We start from the raw sequence: 24,362 nt of genomic DNA, 5'->3' as shown, positions 1-24,362 counted from the left end.
TTTTATTTATATTTTGAATGTTGAAGTTGTTTTCTCTAGTGTACTTAATGAGTTCGTCTATGAACTCAACTACTTATAAAAATGGTTTATTAACTATTGTAATTACGAACTGTAAATTGCATATATGAAAACAATCTTGGGAAAAAAAGGGAAAAAATAAAGTGTAAAAAAAATAAAAATACGCAAAACAATACGAAGAATTATATGAATAAATCTGAAAAAAAAACAATGGAAAGAAATCATATGTATACATTACAGGTCCTTAACTTGTAGAAAATATTACAGATCTTTGAAGTTGATCAAATTTTAACTGTAATTGTTGGGCCCCTATTCTACCAATTGACACATATATCAGTGGCATCATTTGGCATTTTTTTCATCATCTCTGTCTGAGAAATCAAAGGTCAGATAGAGAAATAATGGATAAATAAATGTTGACAGATTTGTAAGTGCATTATTAATCCTAAAACTGCATAAAAACACAATGTTGATCCGTCAAATGACCCACCGTGATATATGACCAGTTATGCTAATGAGGTAATTAATCTAACACATTAAGAGAGACCGCCATCTTGGAACCAGCCAGTATATGTGGGCCTAATCCCAAAGTCCACACCACACTCACAGACTCACAGACTTCGAGACGCGTTCCCGCAAAGTCCGTGGGGGTTTCGGGCTGTCCCACTGTCAAATCGTCAAGTCCTTGAGGGCTCTCTCGCAGACATTTTTGAGCCCTATATAAACACTTTCCGTAAGGCCGCATTTCTGCAGACTTTTTGCCTGAGGGAATAACCCACAATTCATAGCTTTGTGACGTTAAACACAGGGTTACCACGGTTACCAGGGGAAGCCCCGGAGGCGTAAAAAACAAGTAGGACGGCACATGGGTGTTCAGCCAGGCATATTTAAATTTACACAGATACATTGACATTAAAGATTTAAGTAGATAAAAAAACATATGAAATCAGAGTAGTGCAGCACTAGACTATATTACACACCTAGTTTATTCATCAACCACTTCTTTTTGCTTAATGAAGTTTGACAAAAACAAGTACATTTATTTTTTGATGGACGTTCAAATAGGCAGTAAAAAACATAAAATAAAAACCCACAATTGGCGTTGTCAAAGTAACGTCATATGTCACCGCTAAGTGCTGTCTCATTCATATTTATATCATTTCAAGCCCTTGAAGCCTCTCACATTCAACCATTTACTAGGTGACGTCAGTCAAGTCCCTGAGGGTTCAGGGTTTTAGGCCTTAAGGGGGGGGGGGCATTGGGATTAGGACATAGGCTCCCAGCAGGTGAGGCTGGTCTATCAATAAGGTAGGAGCGGCCAGGCAATCAGGGAGGACTGAACGAGGGGAACCAAGGCAGACCAAAACAGGTAGTCATACAGCACAGAGGCTGGGTTGCGCTCGTAAAGTCAAATAATTACGTCCTAACGTCTTTTCCTAACCACTTTTCCTTTGACCTTGACGGAAAACGTCATGAGGTCAAGGAAAGATGAGAAGGAGAATTCAGAAGGACTTAGGAAATGACAACCGTGGTGTTAAGACAATCCGACTGCTCTTACACTATGCTCCTTAATTATGATGCAACAGCGGCGGGTGTTAGTGACGTGAGTCTGCCGTGGTGAAACTGCAATGTTCTGAAGACGGACTACAAAAGGCGCCACTTCCCCCCTGGCGTTTTAAATAGGTCTTTCAGTGACAGGCTGCTTCACTGGCAGTGTGTGAAAGAGAGATGCCACAGGTCCTCCTGCTGCTGGAAAGCTTTATCAGCATATAATAAAAGATTATCTGACCTAACGTGGACAACCGGTGAAAAATATCACTTCATTACCGAGGTTGGAATTGAAATAAACAAAGGAATATATGATAAATATTGAGGTAGTTTTCCGAGTTATGGAGAAGGTGTAGGACCGTGTACTTCTTCCAACTTCTTTTCGGACATGTAATATTTATTTATGTTGATTATTTGTTAGTTGATTGTTTACTGTTCATTTTATTTGTTATTCTTGTTTTGTTTTTTACTGAGGTATTTGTTACATATTCGAAATAAATAATTAATTAAAAATAAAGTGAAATGAAATGATTGTCACCTTCCACTCATATTAAACATGAATCCCAATTAGTGTATGAGCGTATGAAAATAATATGCAAGATAAGCATAGCGTTTGTTATTATGAACGGCCGAATGGTGCGTCGCTTTAAATGCTGCGGCCGCAAGGAATTGTGGGATGTTATTCTCTCTTTTCCTTTGGTAAAGGATGGTCTAGTGTATCCTCTGCTAAAGGAGATAACAAAGGAAGCATTGAAGCTCCTTTCCTTAACATTTAGAGAATTCAAACAGCTCTTGTCATGGCTGCTACTTAGGTATTCCGGGTCATTTCATGCAGTTAGGAACCTTCCTAAGCAAAAAGGACTATTCGAACGCAACCCTGTACTACGAAGTGAAGAGTTCAACATACACAGGGTAATTTCTTGTTATCTGGCTTAAACAACTCTAACAACCGTCATCCCGCTAAGCTGTCCTACGACGCTGGTTATCAAGTCAGTAAATCAACCCAGGGTTTCTCCATCTGGCCACGAGCGTGTTCACATGAACGGGGCGGTGTCTGCAGCATGTGACCAATCACAGACATGGACAAGTCTACAGACTTGCAGACAGACAGACAGAGCGGCACATTTTACAAAGGAAGGGTTATGGTCATAGCCATAACTCAAGATTCCTAGTGTGTCTGTTCCCTTTTTCCCTGTTTGTCTTGTGTGGGCGTGTATGGTAGTGTGTGTGTGTGTGTGTGTGTGTGTGTGTGCTCTCCACCAAGCAGCAGATTCCCGCGCTCGATGACGCAATCAATCCACCTGAATCCAGCCACGCAGCTGGCAGCAATCAGATGATCAGCACACTACTTATACCAGGACATCTCAGACACTCGTCGCCAGTTCATTGTTTCAACCCAAGTGGTAGACTCTCTCGGCCTCACTCGTTCCATGGTTTTTCTTGTTACTAGTTCTGCTCGTGTTTTTGATAATTGTACCAACGTGTGTTTTCTCTATGCCTATGTGTCCTACCTATCTGCCTGCCTGTCTGCGTGGCTTTAACCCCCAGCCCCATTTTGCCTTATTCCATTCCTCTGCACATTTTTGGCAATAAAAGCCTTTTGTTAATTGTCCATCTGCCTCCTGTGTCTGCATCTGGGTCCGCCTCAACTGGTCATAACAGGAAGAGCAAACTGTATTAGACAAATACGAAGAAGTTAAACACATAATCCAGACTAAAAGCAACACAGTTGAAGCTGCCAAATGCAGGAAGGAAAAAAATTGCCGATGTTTGAATGCGTAAATGATCACATTTATTCATTTAACGGAATTCTCAAAAGTCAGATATAGTCGTCTAGATGGGGCAGTGATATATACATAGATTTTAGAAGTGTAAAGGATCATCAGTTTACACTTCATTATGCCCTTTAACAACAGTGTGGTGTGTGTGACTATTTCAGCCTTCTTTTAGCTGCGTCCCTGTCTCCGGCGGCGTGAAACAGACTTGAGAGCAAGGAAAAAAACAAATATAAAACATAATTCAAAGCGGTAAACAAGTAGACGGTGCTTTTATACGAGTTGATCTCTTATCTGGAACATAACCTGCTCCGGAGCAGGTTAGCTGTTCAGCATCAGTTACCATGGCGATCTACCCCGGTAAGAAGTGATCCACCTTTCGTAGGACTGAAAACCCTGAAGGGTTAACCCTGAAGTTACCTCGCTAACCACAAATCCTGCTTCGTAGTACAGGCCTCAGGGCCTAGTCAGTTTTATTTATGTAGCCCAATATCACAAACCACAAATCTGCTTCAAAAGAGTTTAACAATCTGTACAGCGTAGGACACCCTCTGTCCTTTCATCTAGGAGACCTCTGTTTGTGTCTCGTGTGTTACGTTTCACTTTCACGCCTGTTCGTTCGTGTTCCGTGTTCACAACGTCAAGTCACATTTTCACTGTAAAAAGTATTACCACCACTTGGTCAGTGCTCCTCGGCGTCTGATACCGATGCACTGAGGCACCCTTAAGCATCTGAATGAGACGCACCGGGCTCTCAACCAACCACTTTCACCCAGGAGAGCGCTGTTTGTGTCTCGTGTGAAACCAAGTCAACGTTCAGATTTTACTGTAGTTTTGTTACGTAACTTCCGTCATTTACCAACGCCAGTTACAGTTAGTTATTGTAGTTAATACGTAACAAACATACTAATTTTAACCAAAACCACAGTCTTTTCCTAAACCTAACCAAGTAAACCTAAAACCTAGTTGGGAATGAGAATGTGTTGATTTCACCCTTTTCAGGTGCTTTAAGAATTACACAGGTTTTTTTGGTCTTATTTGTGCAGGTTTAGTGGCTGCAAAAGCCATGCAGTCCTTTTATGAATTTGCCCCTGAGTGACTTTCTAGAGAGGATGGAAACATAATGTGTTGTTTAGAGAAGAAGTATTAAGTGTTTGGCTTGCTTAATGTGAGGTACACTTTCAGCATGCTAGCTGGATGAGGAGCTAATATTGGCTCCACTCTCCCTATTATCAATATCTTGAATACCTTTTATTATTATTGCTCTGCCCCAAGGGAGAAGAGCCCGAGTGTGTGTATGTGCGCGCATAAATGTGTGCCTGTGTGTATATAAGAGAGGAGGGGGGAACAAAACCACGTGTTACTCAGCATAATTGCGTAAAAAGAAGTGCATGCATTTGTGTTTATGGCGACTGTGTATTTGTGAGGGTATGTGGTGGAAAATGAGTGTGCGTGCATCCCCTAAATCACATCACATGGCTAATGTAGATGTTAAATTGAATCGGCTGCTGCATCATTTGTCTGGTGTATCATTACTGGTAATATGTCTGTCATATTACTGAGGCATTCCTCATCTGGACAGCAAAATCTCTTCGATGTACTCAGTGGAATGGCTGCGCTTAAGTGGTTGTATTTTTTTTTCATTTGTGCAATCTCACAAAGAAGACAAATGTCATTCTCACACAATAGATTATGACTCCAAATACAGCTTGGATTTAGTCGGTATACGCATATTGAACCTTACTGTACAGTGGAAAGCTGTTGAAGTGACATATACTGTACAAATATAAACAAAAAAACAATGTGTTCATTGTTTCTAAATGTGTTTTTAAAGCATCATTTCCATTCTGACAAAATAATGGATCACACAAAATCATACTATGTAATTTTGCTGATCTAAATCTGATCTCTGGCAGAGAGAAGTGTTTGAATTTTGAGGCATACGCTTTTCATTTGACAATTCAAGATGTTATATATGTATTGTATATGATATTTGTTTATTTAACATAAACATTGTTGCATGCAGTTTTTTGTATTAAAGCTAAAGTTGACAACTTTGAGCAAATATGGTAAAAAAAAAGTATTTCAACAGGGGTGCCCGAGAGGGAAGAGGATGAGCACCCGACAGGTCGGACACACAGGCTATTACCCATGCTAACGGCTTGGCCTGGCCAGACCGCCCGCATGTGCATCACAGAACCTGTTGTTTTTTATTTCAGCGTACATGGTACACGGCTACGCTTATGCAAATTTCAGTGGGCGAATGCGTGCTCGTGATTGGAGGAGAGTAATACCCATAGAGTCCAGTAGAGGGCAGAGTCTATGTGCGTTAGAACAGACGCTCAATATACTACGTCACTTGCTCTGCTCGTCACTCGTCGTACTACGTCATTTGCTCTGACCGAATGCACATTCATCGTATCAGTGGTTTGCAGGAACATACAACGCCAACATCTTTTTCTTGGCAACTGGAGAACACAGGTAGCTGGTTTTAATGGCATCTTGGTCTGAAGCCACTGAGGTTTCCAAAGTAACATAACATGGAGTAACTCTGTGCCTGGATACTCCATCTGTCCATGACATAGTAACACATAATTGATCTAGGATGTACAGAGATTAAAATGTAAAAAATAAACATCACTGCAAAAAAAAAGAAATGGAGATGAAAAAAGAGAAAATAAGACATTGGAGATGAAGACAGTTAATTTGTGTTATCATATGGATAAGGTCTTTTGCTGCTTCGGCTGTCTTAGACCTTACTGAGAAATGTATATAATATTATGAGCAGGCAGCAAGCCTTTTGCACATTGGCTTTCTGATAAATCCAAACAACACATATATTTTCTCTGTTAGAATAAAAAGAATACAAATTTGACACCTACATAATTTGTTTTTAAACACCAAAGGGACACCATTTTGAGAAACATAAAGTCACAAGTAAGTTCACAGAAGAAATCCATTCATTCATTATCTGTAACCGTTTATCCTGTTCAGGGTCGCTCGAGGGGCTGCAGCCGATCCCAGCTGACATTGGGCGAAGGCGGTGTACACCTTGGACAGGTCGCCAGACTATCACAGGGCTGACACATAGAGACAGACAACCTTTCACACTACGGGACATTTAGAGTTAACAATGAACCTAACCTGCATGTCTTTGGACTGTGGGAGGAAACCGGAGAACCCGGAGAAAAAACCCACGCCAACATGGGGAGAACATCCACAGTGTGTTAAAATATAGCAAAAAACAAATGACCTGTGGCAAATATACAGCTGTCTGCATATTTATTTATTTATTTATTTGTCTGTCTGTATTTGGACATGGTTGACACAGAAGTGCATACAAAAATATTGAACTTCCCTAAAAAAAAACAGTAAGGTAATTTTCATCATCCTGGAATATTTCTACTTCACATAGCATTTATACCATAAAACATTGAAAATTGATATAAATCAAATGTGACACCACAGGTAACAAACAATAATCTATAAACAGCTATTGAGGAAGTTGCTCCATAACACTTACCAATACACATTTACTTTATAGACACTTTGGCAATCTTGTGAATATGAATATAATAATAATGAGAATAATAATCTGAGAGGAATCAAAAGAAATAGCCACATGCCGTGTGGTGGAGGCAGTGACATGTTCATATATACATGAACTGTGACACAAATGTGTATGCAAACATACTGTCTTCATACTGTATATTCATGCATGACTGTGTGTGCGTGTGTGTGTGTGTGTGTGTGTGTGAATAGGTAAGACCTGTTAGTGATGGATAGGCTGTTGACAATTCAAATATGTCAGCTGTGTAAAGTATGCTAATGCTATTCTCTGCTCAACATCCAAACACAGCAATATATTCCACACTGTGGCTAGAGCACTCATAATTAGCGGTATTGTGTGTGTGTGTGTGTGTGTGTGTGTGTGTGTTTGTACCTAGCTCTCTACAGTGTTTTTCTGCAAACCAAATCAGATGTACCATGATTACTGCAAATGTAGATTCAAGATTATTATTTCTTTATTAAAGCTATTATTGCAACTGCTGCTCCTTCTTTTTAATGTTTGTACAAATACTATTCTACTACTATTCGCACAACACTGTCATGTCTGTAAGATGTAAACTGAGGGTTCTACCACTAATTAACTACCACATGTCACCAAACATAGAGGCCATCTAATCTAATAATAATAATTCTAAAAAATAAACTACACCTCAGCATTAGGGAGTCGGATTTTCTTTTTCTTCCTCTTTTATTTGTGCAATGTCCTTGTTTTCCCACTTATTTGTTATATATATATACACCGATTAGCCCTATTATGACCACCTGCCTAATATTGAGTAGGTCCCCCTTTTTTGCCACCAAAACAGCCCTGACCCGTCGAGGCATGGACTCCTCTAGACCTCTGAAGGTCTGCTGTGGTATCTGGCACCAAGCCGTCAGTAGCAGATCCTTTAAGTCCTGTAAGTTGCGAGGTGGGCCCTCCGTGGATCGGACTTGTTTGTCCAGCACATCCCACAGATGCTCGATTGGATTGAGATCTGGAGAATTAGGAGGCCGAGTCAACACCTCCAACTCATTGCCATCCACGTGATGTAAAAGAAAACATGATTCATCAGACCCGGCCACCTTCTTCCATTGCTCTGTGGTCCAGTTCTGATGCTCACGTTCCCATTGTAGGCGCTTTTGGCGGTGGACACGGGTCAGCACGGGCATCCTGACTGGTCTGCGGCTACGCAGCCCCATACGCAACAAACTGCAATGCACTGTGTGTTCTGACACCTTTCTATCAGAACCAGCATTAACTTTTTCAGCAGTTTGAGCTCCAGTAGCTCTTCTATTGGATCAGACAACACGGGCCAGCCTTCACTCCCCACGTGCATCAATGAGCCTCGGGTCTGACCCTGTCGCCGGTTCACCGGTTTTCCTTCCTTGGACCACTTTTGGTAGGTCCTGACCACTGCAGACCGAGAACATCCTACAAGAGCTGCAGTTTTGGAGATGCTCTGACCCAGTCGTCTAGCCAGCACAATTTGGCCTTTGTCAAAGCCTTACGCTGGCCCATTTTTTCTGTTTCCAACACAAAGTTCAAAGTTCAAAATGTTCACTCGCTGTCTAATATATCCCACCCCACTGCCAGGTGCCATTGTAACGAGATAATCAATGTTATTCACTTCACCTCTCAGTCGTCTTAATGTTATGGCTGATCAGTATATATATATATATATATATACATGTGTATATATATATATACATATATATATACATAATGTCAGCTGGGATCGGCTCCAGCCCCGCCAGTGACCCTGAATAGGATAAGCGGTTAATGAATGAATGGATGAATAGGTGTTATTGTCACAATAATATATTACAGCTACATGGTTGAGAAATCTTCTTGACATAGTTAAAACAGACTAAGCCTAAACATCAGTAATTCAAAGCAATGTTTTAAGCAAGTTTATATAATAGTGTTAAATAATATACATTTACATGAACACATTTGCAACCTGATGGGTGGTGCTGATGAAGGGTTTACTTGAGCTCATCTGATAGGGCTGTGCATAAGATGAAAAAAGTTTGGGTAAACCACTGCTTGCATGACTTGACTGTTGTTCAACAGGAGACTTTTCTAACAAAATCAAATCAGCGAGTAAATCTGAGTCAAACAGCGACTCTGTTTATCCTGTTCTAACACAGATGTGGGTGGTAAATTTCTAAATCACATTAAGTCCCCAGCTGTTTTTTTATTTTGGTCCAGTGTGAATTAGGCTTTATAATGACAGTCAAACATAAAGTGGTGGTTAATGGCACTGGTGGTTTAAGCATTTGTGCGGGGCCTCAGGGAGTTCATACTGTTGCTTTGTTTATAATTATATTTCTGCTTTCAAATCAGTTATTTCCTTGCGCTCCGCTCAGTGTGACGGCCTCCTCCTCCCACTCGCTGACTTTCTATTGTGTCTGCAGGAGCGTATAACCAGGCCTCTGCTTTACATTACAGCCTGCAACGTACTGCGTAATTACTCCAGAGTCATGGTGTAATCTTTTGTACTTAAGGTGTACCAGTGCATTGCATACCAATACACATATGTAGATACTGGGGAACAAGATGTGAACTTAAGGAATAAAGGGGGTAACAATTTTGGAGCTTACAAAGAACTTTTACTGTAATTATTATTTAACTACTGGGTACCTATTCTTTTATTACAGGGTATGTATGACCTACTGAGAAATAACCTTATTACCTACCATATTTTTATGATGTTGGTTTCTTATCTGTTTTGTTCTGTCTTGTAGCACTTTGAGATTTGTTTCAAATGTAAAGTGCGTTATAAATAAGATGTATTATTGTCTTCATCACACACCCACTCAATCACCACCTCACCATAATGCCCCGCTCCGGGCACTGGTATAGAACACTGAGGTGCAAGAGGGGCTCGCTTCGGGAAAAGCCTAATATCGGCAGTCATAGCTGCCTTAAACAACAGGCGTTGCTGAACAGGCCTGAGTGTTGCTGCTGTCTGTCTTTTTCTGCTGTTGTCACTGTTGTATTGCTGTTACTGTGTTACTGTGTGCAGTTGTATGTATTGGTGTCTGAGAAGTACAGTGCTGTGAAAAAGAATTTCCCCTTGTGGGACAATAAAGTCTAAAGTCTATGCTGTTACTCTGTGCACACGACATCTATTGCACGTCTGTCCATCCTTTGCTCCTCCTGGGGTTTCTTCCATTTTTTCCCTGTTAAAAGTTTTTTTTTTGGTTAAGTTTTTCCTTATCTGATGAGAGGATCGTACTGTAAAGGACAGAGGGTGTCGTATCCTGTACAGATTATAAAACCCTCTGAGGCAAATTTGTGATTTGTGATTTTGGGCTATACAAATAAAATTGACCGGACTTGACTTCAATAGGCACAATTGACTGCGCTGATATTGCTATAAGGGCACCATATGAAAACTAATATGTGTACGTTAATCAAAACCACGTGCATTCCAAGTTATATGTGACTCCAACATGGTCCTGACAAATGTGGTAGCACGGTGGCCTGGCTCAACACATGACTCCTTTATCATGACTTATATCTGTGTAGGGAACAGACTACAGGCAGGCGCTGTGCGTGATGGCTGGCTTATTGGTAAGTTAATAACCACCGTATTGTAGAAATTTTGACCATTCACGCTTGATGTATATTACTCTCTGTTATAACCTGCAGGTGACAGTGGCTACCCCCTCAGGTGCTGGCTCCTCACCCCATTCCCAAACCCGCAGAGCGCTGAGGAAGTGCACTACAATGATGCCCACGCTCGCGCGCGTTTAAACCACTTTTTAACCACCCCAAAAAAGTCTGCCAGATTATCAGGGCGTGTGCTGTGTTGCACAATATGGCCCAGAAGATTGGCCTTCCACCTCTCCCAGGGTCTCCCACCTCCCCAGCATGAGGACCCTGACCCACAGCCCCCTCCCCGATAAGAGGAGGGGCCTGTGGGTCAGGGTCTCTCTCGGCTTTCAACAGGGAGTAAAGACCCGTGAGGATGTCATGCGGCGTTTGTCAGAAAAATAACAAGTTAGGTTCACTTTTTAACAAGATCTTTTAATGATGTTACCCTTATTTTTTTCTGTGACCTCGTCGTCACCAACCGCTTCCGACTCTGGAAAAACTAAAAAACACAACACATTCACCCACTATGCTTTTTCACATGTCTAAATGTGTGTAATAAAAGATAAAACTGTGCTTTTACCTGGTTCATCTGTGGTCTCAGTCATGTCTGCGTCTCCCTCCTTCTCCGACACAATGCCCCACACACTTGCTTCCCCGAGTATGGAGGCCATACGGGCTTCCAGCGGCGTGAGATCGGGTGTGCCCTTGCCCCCATCAGTAGCAGACACGCTCTGACTGTGGGTCGCAATGTTTTTTTATCGCCTCCACCTTCAGATCAGACCACTTCTTTTTTATTTCAGGTACTATCCTGTCTGTTGCGCTCACTGAATTAACCGCAGCAGCAAAATGTTGCCACTCAGTTGTGTTACACCGCTGCTGTGGCCACCAAACAATTTATATTTTCTAACCTCCACCTCACCCACAAGCACCTCGATTTCTGTGTCAAGGAAGTTTCTCCTCTTAGTCTTCCTCTTAGCAGTTGCCATGATTCAACGTAAAGAAAGACCAATTGATCAGCAGGTGGACTATGTCTGTTTTATAAGTCCGATTCATTTTTGGCGCACGCCATTTTCGGCTTTTGTTCGCACGTACATTTTTAGTGTGGATTCTACGCACTGTTTTATAAATGAAACCCCAGCTCCTTCAAAATGTACTTGAATTCACCAACAGTAATCAGCTCTGAAAATTTCAATTCCCAATGTGCATTATTCCAGGAGGAAGAGGCAGCATATTTAAAAGATTTTTCCATCATCCTAACTGTGTAGAACATCATGAGAATAGAGGCCATATTGGCTTTGGTTTTTCTACACCAGTATGTAAACAGGAACCAGCCCGAGGAGAGATTCATTTGTAAAGGTCAACTAATAAAAACATCTGTGTCAACCCTGACACTTCCAAAAATGATGCTAAATGAGTACCTAGAGGTCATACCTGTTATAAAAGAATAGTAAGCCAGTAGTTAAATTATTACTACAGTATAAATGATCTCTAAATTCAACCCAAACGTCCAGGTTATTTCTCAGTAGATCACTCTGTAATAAAAGAATAGGTACCTAGAAGTTAAATAATAACTATAGTATAAGTTATTTTTAAGATCCCAAATTGTTACCCCCTTTATTCCTTAAGTTCACATGTTGTTTCCCAGTACCTACATATGTGAGTACAAAACATTACACCATAACTCCGGAGTAATAACGCAGTACGTTGCAGGCTGTAATCTAAAGCGTTACCAACTATTTACTCTGCAACAAAATTATAAAATTCCTTTCAAAATTAAAGTTAAATTGATCCCAGCAAGTGTACAATTTGAGCCATGTGCGAGTTTTGGTTAAACAATTAATCAATAAATAACCGAAAGTAGATGGGTACCTATAGAGCGTCATAGTTTGAAGCGTCCTCCACTGGCCGTGCCTCAGTATTTGTCGAGTTGGGAGTGAGAATGTGTTGTCTGTGCACATACATTGATGTGTCAAAATCCTTTTGGAAAATTCTTATGGCAGAAGGTGGTAAAATAATTTCTGATTTATTATCATTTATTTGTAAATTACATCAACACTTCCCTGTAGAGACTGGGATTTTTTGAGGAGGTGGAGCTGTGTGTCATCTGGCAACTGTTCTCCAAGAGGGCTGCATTTTCCAGCAGCACAATGCACATCACACTCTAGTGAGAAAGAAAGACCCAATATGGCCACCGCTGCCCCGACCGAACTCCAGCAATAAGCTGCAGTGCAGCTCACAGCTAGTTACTCCCACAGCTGACATTTCCCACTTCCAACTGAACTCGACTTAAGCCAACGTACGCCCCAGTCATATCAACTTCCACTGAGAGGAGACGCCTCCACAGCTTCCAAGGGAGGACTATTTAGCATAGAGTGACACGGAGTGAGGGGTGGGGGTTGTGTAGGGTTGGGGTTTGGGTGACAATTTGACTGGGTGGGATGGGAGATAGAACTGCAGGGAGGGACAGTGTGGCAGGAGGGTTGGCCTACACCGAACTTGACACACAATTAGAACATACATGGCATATATATACACTCTTATGGAGTGTATGCAAGTGTGTGGGTGTAGGTGTGAGCGTCCCCTGAACACACATTAGCTGGGGTGGGAGATAGTCTGGCCTTTTATACGTCCTGCTCTCCCTTAGTCTCACACACACACACACACACACACACACACACACACGCACACACACACACACACACCTGTCATAGCTAATGCAGGAAGGGTGTGTAGGGGGCACGGCGCAAGTTGTCAGCACTGTCATAAGGCAAGCAATGAACCGCAGGAAGCAGAAAGTGACAGGAGGTGGTGTGTGTTGGCATGGTGTGTGTGTTGAAAGAGGGAGAGAGAGAGAGAGAGAGAGAGAGAGATGGAGAGGGAGAGGTCAAGTAATGGAGGAATCTGAAGTAGAAAAAAAAAACTTCCAGCTACGTGCTCTACCTGTATTTCCCCTCCCGACTGTCTGACTGTCCCTCTGTCAAACACGCATGTTGTTCTAATATCAAACAGGCAGGTGGCCAGACGCAGTTACTCAAAGGTGAAGCTCAGAGACCGTCTCCTGCTTTCTCACACACACACACACACACACACATGGAAGAAGTAGAAGACTGCAAAACATCTCCATCTTATCAAGTCGTTTTGTCAAATTTGCATCCTGAAGGCTTCTCTCTCTCTCTCTCTCTCTCTCTCTCTCGATACTGCAACGAATGTAGCCTGGAGCCTCCGGCCTGCAGCAGAGATGAGCAGCGGCCTACAAAGGTCTGGTAAGCTCACTTCTATGGCAAGCCGTTTTAACATTTAATAGCTAAGCTTGACTATCCGGAATTATATCAGAGATATCCACAATTACATTGTGACTAGTCAGAATTCTTATACAAGATATCTATAACGTCATTCTGACTAGTCAGTTAGAGATATATGTACTTCGGTTCTGACTATCCTAAATAACAGTAACAGATATCTCAAACCTCATTATGACCTGTCAGAGTTGTTGTTGTCATGATGTTGCTCATCAAGTCTTCCCATTGGATATCGTCCCAACAAAGCATCTGAACAGTGTCAGCAGAAGCTTTTGCTAACTTGGATAGTTCGGTAAAGTTGGAAAAGATATTCACAGATTCAAACTTCCCGGATCAATAACTCATAAGTTGTTAAAACACCAACGAGGACTCTTTCTAACCATAGTGAGGTAGACAACAAGCTATTCAAAGCTCATTTTAATCACAACGAGCATTTAGTCCTCCGGGCTGGACACATAACATCGGTCTGTATGTGCTGCCGGCTGTGAGACGAGTGGTCGGGGACCGCTGTGGATCAGATAGTTAAAAAAAGACATGAAATGGAAAGTGCTCATCATCAAGGAATCTGTGGCCAACGAGAGCTTTGTTCACTAGAGAGTTGTGGTAGAAATTCACAGCGTATTGTAGATTTATTGTCTCCAGACACACTTTATAAACTCGTACGGCTGCAGTGCAGCGCCATAGTATGTTTGAATATCTTCCAATCCGCCCCCTTTCTGACATAATTACACATGTCTGCAACGTCATTTTGTCCAGTCAAAATAGAATTAGGGATATCATGAATTAGAGTTTTGACTAGGCAAAATGATGTTGCTGATATCTCTAATGAATATCCTTTCTAATTCCGCACCTCCACGTTTTTTTTTCATTTTCACACTTGCGGTCTTCAGCCCCAACCAATGCTGACTTAAGTGACATCACTTGATGACATTTACCAGATTTTACTTACACAGCTCCCTCCGGAAAAAGGCTGAATTTATTTCACGAATCCACTAGAACTCCAGAAGACCTGTAAACAGACTGATGTGTAAAATCGGTGGAATAAATGTTTACTCAAAAAGATATTTTTCACAATTAAAGTGACAATGGAATGTGTTACAGTTGAAGTTTTCCAGATCTTAGTGTTGTGTATGGAGCCAGCTCCAGCACTATACAGTGCCAGACAGAATTGGGGTTCTGTCTAGACTGTCCAATCAATAACATAACAAATGGCCGGCTGTAGCTTTTGTTGCCAAACAGTTGATGCTGTAAATGGAGAGATAATGTTGCTCCATCCATTCAAGACTAGTCAAATGCAATGTTGAAAATGTGCATCAATATAGGCTCTCCGCATAACTATAATGCTATGTGTCTGCACGTCTGAACATCATTGTCCTGAAAACTGAAAGAGAAAAATAAATTAATTTGTCTACTTGAGATTTTTCCCAGTGTTTTCTAACTCACTTAGCCTAACCTTTTATTATTTAGTATGTATCAGGTTTTTTTTTTAAAATGTATTTATTGTTTGATTTCTTGTATGTATAAGAATATAGGTCACTCTGTTTACTATTTGTTTTTGTTTGTGATTAGTAAAATCCGCCCAAAAAGAAGTAAAATCTTAAAATGAAAATAAAAGGCTTATGGAGATAAACACAAATAAGACACATTTTAAAAGTAATTTTAAATCATTTTTATAATTATTTTTTAAATTATAATGGCAACCAGTGACCAATTAACATATTTTTATATCAAGAAAGTGATTAAATAAAGGTCAAATCAATATATTGAATAAGTTATTATTTCAATTTCATATTGGTCAAAATAGTTCTTTGTTGCTTATACTTCAAACTGCTCATTGATGCAGCTCCTTTTTTATCGTCCCCACAGTCTCAACTGGAATAAAAATAGGCTGTATCAATCTCTTCCTTCATTTGGTTTATTTAGTTTTATTTATGTTTTGTTTGTTTTTTATCGTAAAATCGTTTGTGTGCATTTTCAGTAATGTATCAATGACTTTTGTCTGCCTATAGCCTGATCATTTTCTTTCTTTTCTTATGACACTCTGTGGCTTTGTTGAGGTGATTGCTGATTGTTCTACTTTTGTTCCATTGTTGTGCTGTCATTTTTTCTTTAATAATTTAAAGGTGTTGCTATATTTGTGCCTTTTAATCTCTTAAATTCTTGATGTTAAAAATATATATATTTTTAAATATAATTGACTAAATATAAGGAAATTTACTGAATATCAGAAAAAGTAGTCTGCCTTTAACAAATACGCACACATGCAGGTGAACGCCTACATAAACTACGCACACATGCACACACAGAGTTGAGTGACAGGTCAGGGTAAGGTGTGTAGGATACATCTAGAAACAGCAACCTAGTTAAATGTAATTTTAATGATTATTCCCTGGGCTCGGGAAATGACACACACACACACACACACGCACACGCACGCACACACACACGCACACACTCATTAAGGCTTGCAGTGACTGACAGCAAACAATGATCCAAACTGTAAGAACAGACTCGTGTCATGAAGAGAAAACGCTCCTGGACACACACTAATGTGAGCAATGAAAAGGAAATAACAAACAGTAACCGCTGTATGAGAGCAGTGCAGAGTGGCGATCGTGAGCTAGCCAGCGGGGCACGCTCACATGCACGAAAATGCACTTTAAGCACGCATGGCTGACCCAGCGATGTCAGCAGAGCAAGGAGAAGCTTGGATTACAACACATACACACAGGGAGAGACTTCATTCTCTGCTCAGGTAGACATTACTCCTCTATGTCTTTACATAGCAGATAGCTGCTATATTAATGCTCTGGATAGCGAATTTAGAAGAAAGAGGAAGAAACCTTTTATTTGTTATATACATACAGATACATACATGAAATTTGACCTCTGCATTAAACCCATCCAAAGTATTTTAGGAGCAGTTGGCTGCTGTAAGCACCCGGGGAGCAACCTGGGGTTTAGTGTCTCACTTAAAGAGCTGGGGATCGAACCGCCAACCTTGTAGTCACGGATTCCGTGACTAAATGTGTTTCTGACGTTTGTTTTTGACGTCACCACACACGCATTTAATGATAGTCCACAGAGGTCCACAGAGAGACTTCAAAAGGACAAAATGACAAAGAAAAAAATGTCAGATGACAGACTGCATGTGTCGTCAAAAAACAGATGATCATAAATATTAGGCTCTCTAAACACAATTCCTCCATGTGGATAAATGGATTCTTTGTGAAGTCAGCCATTATTGTCCAACAGTGTGGGAGCAGTTACTGCGCATCATTACCCACGGCCATAACACTACATAATGACAACATTTTACTATTTCTACAAATGTTAGGCCTTAAAGGACATGCACGCAGGCGATCTATTTTCCGCCCTGCTTAACAAAAGGAATGAAAATAGTCACCAATGAGAAATAGGAGGATATGTTCCTCAAGGGCGACGGGGTGGGGGTTCATCTGATTGTTTGACCAATCAGATGAGCTGTTAAAATCATTTCTTCTTGTCATCAGTGGAAGCTGATGTGCATGAAGACTTGTGTGTGACGAGGGGAAACACTGACTGCACTGAGGGCTGAATTTACAAAGAATGGTTTGCGGCCGCTGATGGCACCATGAATTGCTTATCATTTGCAACCGCTATCTGCCCCGTCTCAAGGTCCGATTCACAAAAGATATTGTGGCTAATGATATTACAGCGCAAACATGCTCATTAAGTTTTGCAGCTCCGTGCAATTTGCCATTTCTTTTTGCGTCTGATTGCAGTTATCCATGTGGCAAAGTATAAATGAGCTTGAGGCCTATGCGTTGGTTGTTGTGGGTGAGAGTCAGCCTGAGCCGGAATGCCGCTTCCATCCAAACCTCCCGAATTAAGAGAGGAAAGGGAAACATGTTCGGAGGGAGAGGGAATAAATCATTAGTTTATTTGCTTATATAATAACCTTGTTTCATTAATTTTTTTTGTGTATTTTCAAAAATGACATGTTACGGAGCTTTGTACATTTATTTCTAAATCTTTTAACTGTCATTGCATTCTGCATCCCAAAATAAATGAGTTTGAGCAGACACCCCTCATAAATGTGCTTCAGTTACCACCAATTCTCTGAAGACGCTAATAATTTCACTGTGTGGCTATTGGCGCTGATATTTGTGAATTGGACAGTTTTTGCAATGAGGCTCATTTGCATAGAAAATGGCCACTTTTGCGCAAAATGTAAGTATGTGTAAATAGAAACAGCACAGGAGCACAGAGACACTATTTGCTTGGCAGCGCAGTTAAGGGGTTCATTTCACCCTCGCGGGTGCTTTGAGAATATATGCTTTCTGTTTGTCTTACTTGTGCAGGTTTAGCGGCTGTAAAAGTTGTGCAATCCTTTTGTGAAATTGCCCCTAGAGTGTTTATTTCCAGCTGATTGTGCTTTAACCTCCACCTCAGTGTATTTTATGTAAATGTGTCTTGGCCTGAAGCAACTGAAGAATTGTTTATTTCCCTTCTCGAGGATGTCTGCCAATGCTGCTTTGCCTAAACTGTTTATTCTCCTCGTGGTTATTGTATGTATTATTTTCAGCCATGTGTACTACTGCCTTAATAAGGGACTAATGTGTAAATCATCTGTGTAGTGCATATTGTAATTGATGTTTGGTAAACAGCAGTGTAGACTGCTCCAGGGTGATCCTCAGGTTTTGGGACATTCCTGCTGCAATGTTAGTGCTGTTTACTGGGTGTGCCTGCAGAGGTTGGTGTTTCCTGACACCGCTGCCACAATACCCAACATCACAGTCAGCCTACCATCATATGGTTTGCCCCATCTGTAGTCCTTTGTATCCCCGGGCCAGACTGGGCACGTCAGCAGCGGGTGGCGGCTGCCTCGCTGAACTGCTGCGTGTCCCTCACATGTGGTGTCCATACCAGCAGCGTTTCTTGATTATTTCATTTCAAAATAAAAGCCCTCAAGCATTTTTTCTGTGGACAGAATTCCCTCATTTGTTTGCACAAGGCTTTTATTTTGAAATATTTGCAGGACAGTGTTCTAGAACATGCAGTGACTTGCAGAGCTCCATGAATGAATATATTACGGGGTTTTAATTGTGGATTATTACTATTATTTACAAATTACCACACATTTCTTAACCTTTTTTTGTCTAAACCTTCTAGCATCCCCACCAGACTTATATCTACCTGCCTTATATAGAGGAGTTTATACCTACCTAATTGGGTGGCACATACCATTTACAAGGTTAATACATCACACAAATATACAAAAATATACAAATCTATTTACATAAAACCATTACCGGAAATATATATAATCTTAATAAATATGTGCACACCTAAATACAGTATATCTAATAATTACCAATAAATATCTTACATACATCAATACATTGGAAACAGTCCAGCCGAACTTCCACCTACCCACTTCCCAGTGGTTTTTACCCTACCGGAACTATTTAACCGTGTGCGAGCCCCCAGGGAACTCTTTTGCCCAAACACCCTGGGAGAAGAAGATGGGCAGTGGTAAGTTCAAGCATGACATACAAATGACCATTCCACTATTAGTGTAAGCTTTGCGTGCATCTGATTGTGATACTCTTCAAATACCCAACATTTTGCTCCCACTGGGTTTTACATCAAAGCGCATGTTAATGCGTATTTGCCCATTTTCACAGGCGAACGACGAGGTGGAACTGTCGAGCGTCCCCAGATTCATGCCACTGCAATACACCAATTAATCAATAAATACATTTGTTAAAATACCATGTGTGTGTTTATCTAACCTAGTTAAAAATATGTGCAAATAACTGAGTTCAATTAACCACTTGTGTATAGTAATCATAAATATCATTACTCCACATCTAGTAATGGCAAGACGTTGTTACAGTCCAATTGCTTAAATAGGCACATCATCTGAAAGAAGATAAAATATCTACGGTTTAATGTATTAATTGTGTGTGAGAGGTGGAAGTTGTGGAATCTACAATGTTTAAAGGCAGAAAATGTTGTAAAAGCAGATAGGCAGAGGGGGTTAGCGCAAGTGACATCACACAGTGATATAAACTCAGAAAAAGTCTGAAAACAGCATCAAACTTAAACTGTGATATTACAAAAACTGTAAAGGAAATCAAAAAGCTGACTTATTCCTCAATAGCTCAAGGTCTTGTCATCCATTTAAAGTTTAAATGAAGCCTGCAACTGAAAGTATGCGGAAACAGTATCATGTCAAAGTGGAGTATGTTTAAGAGGATTTTAAGATTTTCTCCATTGAGTTACATTGTAAAAAAATCTGAAAACAGCTTAATATTTAAAAAATTATAAATGGTAGAAACAAGAAAAGATCTAGCAGGGATGTCCTTTAAGAGCTGAACATTTTGATATTTGAATGGTTTCTGTAACTGAAAGTATGCAGGAGTAGTTAAAGTGGCAATCACACAGATTTTCATTTAAATAAATGTCTGTATAGCCAAACAAGGTAACACAATGGTGATTGAGCCTATGGCCCATTGATGAAAGCATTGCTATTTTAATATTTATATATTAGCAGTATTACAAATGAGTGTCTGTGGTGACATTCCCGGAAAAAAATGCTCTATTACAGTTTTTCTCCATTTTATATGCTCACAAAATGGAACAATGCACACAATTCTGAAAACTTGAAGCTCATGCTCAAAGAAAAATAATCTCTCTATTCTATTACTGTTTATGAATCAAACAAAAAGACACCAGGCTACTAAACTCTGAGCACAATTAACCAGGACTGAAATCTTAAGAATTGCCACTTTAAAGTCCAAAAAATGTTCAAAAGAACGTCTGCTGCTGGACAGCATTCACACAACAAGGCTTGCATACATATACATGGGTACAAACTGTATAACCTGCCTTCAAACAATTATAAAAAACACCTCCCTAAACATTGTAAAAATAATTTGCACCTTAACTGTACAATTTAGTTATTTAGCTGACGCTCTCACCCTGGCTACTGGCCGTGAGTTTAACAATGGGACAAGTCAGCACATTTCTATTCTAAAGATAAAAAAAACTGAAAATGCAAATACGGGAGATGATTTGGAGATTCTACGATATGTAAAACATCCCAGTAAATAAATAATAATATGGTAAATATTGTGGTGAATATGCAGTTGAGGCAGATCCAAGAACAAGCACATCATTAACTCCTCAAACCTGTGTGCTGTTGTGTCGAGGAGGGAAAGCGAAGGACAGATGGATGGAGTAAAGGGTGAGAAAAAGAGAGAAGGGGTGGTAAGTAGGGCAATGTAAAGACAGATATGATGCAAAAGGGAAACAAAGGCTAAAACAGAAATGAAGGAGAGAGAGAAGAAAACAAGAGCCAGTTAAACGAAGAGAGGAGGGAGGAAGTGAGAGACAAACAGGAGGGGGATGGAGTGAGCAGGAGAGGAAGAGAACAATATCCAGGAGGCAGACAAGCGGAAACTTCTTCTGAATGGAAAGAGGTGGCACTTCACACCTCTATAGCGCATTCTCACTATTGAAAAAGAGCTCATTTCCAAGGAGGCAAACAGACGCCGAGGACCCCACACACACACACACTCGCACAAACACACACACAGGTTTCATTTGGTGGCGAAGTGTACTTCTTTTCTTTCCACTCACAATCTTGCGAGGAAATCTCTCTTTTCACCTTCCAATGCATACCAATTCAAGCTATTTACATAGTCGGTATAACAGTGTGTATGTGTGTGTGTGTGTGTGTGTGTATGTAGGAACAGGTTCCATGGCCACAAAAACAGCACTTAGGATGACACATCCAGATGTCACACTACGCTATATATTATATATTATAAGAATATATAATATTGTGTATATATATATATATATATATACTGTATATTATAATATAAACTGGAAAAACAAAGTTCGGAAACTTGTGTTTGGTGGATTATTTCTCTGTTGTTACAATGCTAATTTGCATTGTATTTTACATCGTTGGAAAGCCTGTTTATTTACCTTCGCAATGATGTCCAACTTGTAAGGATCATGCATTTGTGGAATGAGCAGCACAGCTGATTATGTGGGTAGCGCCCCAGAAAAAAAACACTGCCCCCACCAAAAGCTGTTACTCCATCGGTGCAACAATCAGCATAGCGTTCTCCACGTCGTCTCCATACTTTGACCCTGCCATCCAACTTTCGCAGACAGAACCTGGACTCATCACTGAACATGACATTCCCCCACATGTTCAGGTTCCATTGTCTGTGTTGTCGACACCAGCGCAAACGGGCCTGACAGTGAAGGGCAGTCATTGCAGGCTTCCTGGTAGTCTTATGAGAATACACTGTTTACCGTTGGCAGAGCATTTTGGTACATTTTTCTTGGGCGCTACCCACATAATCAGCTGTGCTGCTCATCCCACAAATGCATGATCCTTACAAGTTGGACATCATTGCGAAGGTAAATAAACAGGCTTTCCATCCATGTAAAATACAATGCTAATTAGCATTGATACAACAGAGAAATAATCCACCGAACACAAGTTTCCAAACTTTGTTTTTCCAGTAAATATTCTATATTCTATATTACCCTGTGCCGGGGGCAAAAATGCATATGGCCTTAGGCCTCTCCTTTAACTATATCGATAGATTTTCGATATTGATACCATTACAATACTTTTCATAATTAAAAGCGGTTTATGTACTTTCCACTGTTAATTACTTATCACATGCATGTTAAAAACAGGACACTTTCTTAAAGTAAATATCAAAAATATGTTGCTTTTTATTATTTTAAACTGAATGTGCAAACATTAACAAATTTTCCATACAATTTTTTTTTTATTATTTATTTTTTTTTTTAGTGCAACTGACTACAAAAAAGACATCCCTACACTCTTCTCACACTAGGCCACATTGTGAATTGAATTAACGGTAAATATGTAAGTTGTCACGAACACTGTTCTGCTCATCAGCTGTGCCGTATGTCATATTTAACTGACGTTTTAAAATGATGGCTCCGAGACAATGGTGTCCTCTTCCACTACAGACTGCTCATTTCTGCAGCTCTTGGATCAATTGGTTGCAGCAATATGGCTGATTTCTCGCATCTCCTGTGGGCGGGACTAAGATGTGAGGAGAGGAGGCGAGGAAAGGAATCAAGGAGACATGTTAGTATAATGAAAAGTGCCCAGAGAGGAGGGCATCCACAGCAGCAGGAATACTGATCACTGTGAAACATTATATTGGTGTTGCCCTTGTTGTCCCGTGTTGTCCGTTGTTGTCCGTAGCCTACATGAATTATGGCAGGTGTAGTTTTTTTTGCCGTGTATAGTAGTGCCGCAAATTGATAAACTATGCATAGCGGCGACACATAGCTATGCAACACATTCTCATCCCACCTCATCGCATACTGACACTTTATTAGGACCCCTTGACCCCTTTCAGGCAAAAACATCATAGTTTGGCTTAAAATTGCTACATTTGTAAGGTGAAAATAAAACTTAACATTGTGAACACAAAGACAATTAAAACGTTGTTGGTTTCAAACGGAACACGAACAGCGGTCTCCTGGATGAAATCACTGTGTTTATTCACCACCAGTGTTGCGTTCGGGTATAGGTATTATAAAGGTCATTTCGAGGTTGTCGACTGTATACACAGCCTTCAGTAACTATGGTGCAGTATTTTGTTGACGCAGCCGCTAATCTGGACTACAATATGCTCAGGCTCACGGGTACTGTAGTATTTAGTGCCATTAGATATACCAAATGGACAGAAAAAAAGTGATTTCTCTGAAATTAAATTGAAATATTTAGAAACAACGGTCATAATATAACCATGTAGTATTGTTTATTCATCCACGGTGTCGTCATGCCTTTAAACTTAAAGGCAGGGTCGGTGATCTTGAAGAACTAGCAGAAAGACACTAGATTTTTTTTAAATGATCCAACTGAAAAACTGAGCCCAGTAATCCCAACTGTTGTCCAATGGACGTAGCTAGCAGCACTAGCTGTTGACTAGCTCCAAAAGTCTCTAAACCTAGCAAGAAATTTGCCAAGTTGGCAACGCTGACAGTCGCTTCAGCACAACAGTGCACTTTATTTTTAATTAATTATTTATTTCGAACATGTAACAAATACCTTAGTAAAAAACAAAACAAGAATAAAACATAAAATGAACAGTAAACAATCAATTAACAAATAATCAACATAAATAAATATTACATGTCCGAAAAGAAGTTGGAAGAAGTATATGGTCCTAGACCCTCTCCGTAACTCGAACAATTACCTCAGTATTTATCATATATTCCTTTGTTTATTTCAATTCCAACCTTAGTAATGAAGTGATGTTTTTCACCGGTTGTCCACATTAGGTCAGATGATCCTTTATTATATGTTGATGTAAAGTGTTCCAGCAGCAGAAGGACCTGTGGTATCTCTCTGTCACACACTGCGGCCTTTCATTGAAAGACCTATTTAACAACACACGGAGGGAGTAGAGCCTTTTGTAGTCCATCTTCAGAACATTGTAGTTTCACTACGGCAGACCTGCGTCACTAACATCCACTGCCGTCGCATCATAATTACGGAGCTTATAG

General features: G+C 40.3%; 1 long non-coding RNA gene across 1 annotated transcript; it reads left to right on the top strand.

The window, feature by feature from the left end:
- Positions 1 to 4,684: 4,684 nt before the first annotated feature.
- Positions 4,685 to 23,347, top strand: LOC119485433. The gene is made up of 3 exons (XR_005206265.1): positions 4,685 to 4,698; positions 10,904 to 10,907; positions 23,210 to 23,347. It is a non-coding gene; the product is annotated as an uncharacterized LOC119485433 (long non-coding RNA).
- The last annotated feature ends 1,015 nt before the right edge of the window (positions 23,348 to 24,362 follow it).

This window comes from Sebastes umbrosus, chromosome 3 (assembly GCF_015220745.1).
Source record: "Sebastes umbrosus isolate fSebUmb1 chromosome 3, fSebUmb1.pri, whole genome shotgun sequence".
Taxonomy (NCBI): domain Eukaryota; kingdom Metazoa; phylum Chordata; class Actinopteri; order Perciformes; family Sebastidae; genus Sebastes; species Sebastes umbrosus.
The sequence above is the reverse complement of the archived record's forward strand: the minus strand, read 5'-3'. Positions and strand labels throughout refer to the sequence as shown.